Source organism: Merops nubicus, unplaced genomic scaffold (genome assembly GCF_000691845.1).
Source record: "Merops nubicus isolate BGI_N331 unplaced genomic scaffold, ASM69184v1 scaffold7321, whole genome shotgun sequence".
NCBI classification, from domain to species: domain Eukaryota; kingdom Metazoa; phylum Chordata; class Aves; order Coraciiformes; family Meropidae; genus Merops; species Merops nubicus.
The window spans coordinates 1-3,846 of record NW_008590196.1 but is presented as its reverse complement, the minus strand read 5'-3'; the positions used below and the strand labels follow the sequence as shown (position 1 = coordinate 3,846).

Below are 3,846 nucleotides of genomic sequence, written 5' to 3'. Positions count from 1 at the left end.
TGTTTGGGCTTTGGGAGGCTCTGCTCCCTTGGCTACGGGGCTTTGGGAGCAGCAGGCTTTGCCCTGGGTGGCACTGGAGGGCTGGCGGTTGTGACGTGGTGTCTCCCAGGGGAGCAGAGGCTCCTGTGTGGGCTCGGAGCTGGCGCTTGGCAGAGCAGTGGTGCAGTGAGAGCAGGCTGTGGTGGGGCCGTGCTGCCGCTCAGGCGGGCAGGAGGGAGGGGTGGAGCCCTCCCTCTCTGGGTCACTGTGCTCGGGCACCTTCAGCCACGCAGGAGGGCTCTACCAGCAGGATTCTACAGGCAAGTGCCAAGCCATTATTTGTGGGTTCCCACAGTGAGATAGCTCAGATTTAAGGTGCTGCTACTTCAGCGGTCACTGCGCCTGCCCAGCTGGGAAATGTTGCCTCCCCATTGCAGCTTGGGCTCCAGTTTCAGCCCAACTGTTTGTGCTTAGGAGCTAGAAGTGACCTCTGTAGGGGAGGGTCGGCTCCTGCCCAGGGCTGGTGGGGCTGTGCCCCAGCATGCAGCCATCTGGCTCTTTTGAGGAAATGCCGGAGGCCTTTCTCCCAACAGCTGAGTTGTCTGGCACTGATGCCTGGCACAGGGAAGTTGTGGGGAGTGCCCAGCCCCTGGACAGGCTCTGCACAGTGTGGCTTTGGCCCCTTCAAGGGCACTGCTGTGCTGCTAGGGGATCAAAGCTCCAGATCTGCTCCTGGTGGCACGGAGCCTGGCTCCTGGTGGCAGGGAGTAAGGGACCTGCTGGGAACATGAGGCATAAGTGGGAAGGGGACCGTATCTGCTGGACCCCCCAGCTCGTCTGCCCTTCCCCAGGTGTCTATCTGCAGCACCGGGTGCGTGCAGGAGCCCAGGGAGTGTTGTAATGCTGGCTCAGCTTGCTCCCAGCCGCCACCTACACCCTCCAGTCCAGCCAGCCGAGGCTGGTCCTTCCTCATGCTGACCTCTTGTGTCACCGTGGGCCTGGGCCGGGCATGACCCGGCTAATGGGATCCTAACGGTTCTGTGCAGGAACGGTCCCAGGGCCCTGGCCATGCCAGCTGCCCCGGGCTCCATGGCACAGCTGGGGCTCTGCCTGCGTGGCACCACAGCTGCCCTTCCCTGCCCACGAGCTGCCCGCGCCGGGGCCCGTCTTGTCCTCTGCTCGGGCTCCCTTCTGACAGCCCTGTGCGGGTCTGTGCAGATGCAGGCAGGAGGGATGATACTGTGGTGCTGGCCACCTTCCCACACGGAGAAGTATTGCCCGTTTTTAGTGATTGTTTTGCGTTTTCCTTAGCCTGTGAGCCTCCTCTGTTTCAATCTGATTCACAGCTCGGAGCTGCCCCAGGGGCTGCCTCTCCATGGCTGCCTGCTTGCTCTCAACACCATGCTCCAACCAAGAGCTGCACTGGTTAAATTCAGAGCAAGGCAAGAGCTGCACCAGCTCCTGTGTGGCATGGAAGCAGTGATTTCCTGGAGAACTCCAGGCTACTGTAACTAATTGAGCTCCCTTGCCGTGTGCTCTGGAATCACGTTAATGTCACCGTGGCCAGTCTGCACACCAATGTCACCGTGGCCAGTCTGCACACCACCTGTGCCAATGCCAGCCCACAAGCCACGGAGCCCAGATGAACTTCAGCAGCTCATTGGGCAGCTGAGTGCAGCTGGGCTGCCCTGCTGTGGGTGGCTGAAGGGTGCTGTGGGGCAGCAGGTGCCTGTGCCAGCTGCTCCTGCCTGAGGGAAGGACCCCAGACTGGTCCAAACTGGCACCAAACTGGTGCAAACCCCAGCTCCAAAGGGTGCTGGGCATTCTGATCTGGGGTCACTCCTTGACTCCAAGGAGTTTAACAGGTGGCTGTGTGGAGCTGTTGCTGCCTACAGGAGGGTGAGATCCCCACCCCAGAAGGGACAATGTCCCAGCATGTCACTGGTGGAGGGCTCTATGGTGCCCAGTGAGCTGGGCCATATGTGGCTGCCCTTGGTTAAGAAAGCCTTTCCTTGCCAGGGAGGGACTGCATGCCAGGCTGGGGTTTGGTGGCCATGGCTTTGCAGGAGGCTGAGCCAAGCACGAGGGACGGACGGTCCCACAGCAGGAGCTGCGCTGGCGGGCAGGATTGTCGGGCTCTTGTCCAGGCATTGTCTAAGGACCAGCCCCTTCTTACTGGGAGGGAGAAAATGCTCCAGATTAAGCAGACTTGAGAAGAGACACTGCCTTACTTGTCAGCTTCTTAGTCTGAGAGGGGGCCAAGTTGAGGCACAGAGAAATGTGGGAGCGAGAGCTTGTGGGGATAGCCAAGCACTGTACCCAGCAGTCACGGGGGGAGCTGAGGGACATGGGTACAGTCCCGCCCTGCCTGGCTGCTGCAGGGGGCTTGGGCCAGGGAGCAGCAGCTCCTCTGAGCCTGGGCAGCCTCACTACCAGTGACCTGCTCCTGGCAAACCCGGGGGGTGCAGCCAGCCGTGGGGTGTGCAGGGTGCTGCTGGCTGCCCGCTCCCGGGCCGAGGGGCTGCGAGGGGCAGAGTGGCAGGCAAAGCTCTCAGTAACTCACCATGTTCATCCAGCTCCGACGGGGTCTTCTGCCTGCAGAAACCCAGCAAATATCCTCTGGCCTGGACACAGGGAGGCTGTGGGTGCCCCGGTGCCCGCGGAGCCCGGGCTGGTGACGGTCCTGCCGCCCCTGTGCCTGTGCTGCTGTGCCTGCACTGTACTAACACTGGGGCAGGACCGCCCAAGCACGCCTTAAAACCCACAAGGGGAGTTGTGAAACAGGAATTATGATTTGTATTGTAATATAACACCGGTCTATCAGGAGCACAAGCACCTGCAATAATCTCCTGAGCATCTGCCACTGGAGGGTGACTCACCTGCAGCGCTGCTGTCACAAAATAGCTTATCAGGAGTGAACTGACTGACAGAGCAGGATTTTTCCTGCTCCTCTCCTGATGATAAGTGGAACCACAGACATCCCGCACTTGGTCCGTCTCTTCCGCGTTGCACTGGGTTGTTTTTAAACAGAGGTTTTAGTAGGTGGAGGAGGAAAGGAAAAGAGTTTACACATGGGGTTACCAGGCCATTACATGCCCCTGCGTCTCGGGTCACTTGGTGTGCGTGTCCTTGCAGTGCCCGGGTCGTGGCTGGCAGGAGCTCCTGGCAGTGCTGGAGTGGAGCTAGAAGGGAAGGGAGCGGGTGCCCGTGGCAGGTTGCCGGTGGGGCTGCCATGCAGGCTGGGCAGTGCGGGGGGCTGCCTGGCTGTGCAGCACAGCTGGTGTCCTGGGCAGGCTGTATGGAGCTGTAGCTCCCCGAGGGGGGTGAGATTCTCACCCCTGCCCAGCTGCTGGAACAGCAGGTGCCCTGGTAAGCTGGGCAGGGCAGAGGTTTCAGCATGGTGCCCCCAGACTCCATTACCTGACGTCTGGGACCAATCTCCCTCTTTCTTGCCTGCTTTTGTCCCCGCTGTGGCAATGTTGACTGCCAGTTCCTACACTGCTGGGATGCTCCTGGGCTGTCTGTGGAGTTTTACAGAGGCCCACTGTCCACATGGACATGCTGGGCTTGGTGCTGAGGCTGGCTCTGCAGCTGGGCACCGTGGTGTGAGCTCGGGCATGGCAGTGCCCTTCTCTTGTGAGTCCCTGTCCCGTTTCAGAGCAGCTGCCCTGGGTTGGGTGAGCTCACTGATGTTGCACAAGATGAGGCTGGCAGGGTGGGTGGCGAGAGGGGCTCTTACAGCTCCCACGCCCTGTTTTGGGAAAGTGCTGTAGCCGTAGGCAGGTGCTGAGGCTGCTCGTGGAGCTGTGTCTCTGATGCCAGCTGGGTTTCCTGGCTGGGAATAACGGCTCTGGGAGGAAGAGCTGC

General features: G+C 60.6%; 1 pseudogene; it reads right to left on the bottom strand.

Moving 5' to 3' along the window:
* Positions 1–2,836, bottom strand: part of LOC103782091 — a 7,316-nt pseudogene extending 4,480 nt beyond the window's left edge.
* Between the last annotated feature and the right edge of the window lie 1,010 nt (positions 2,837–3,846).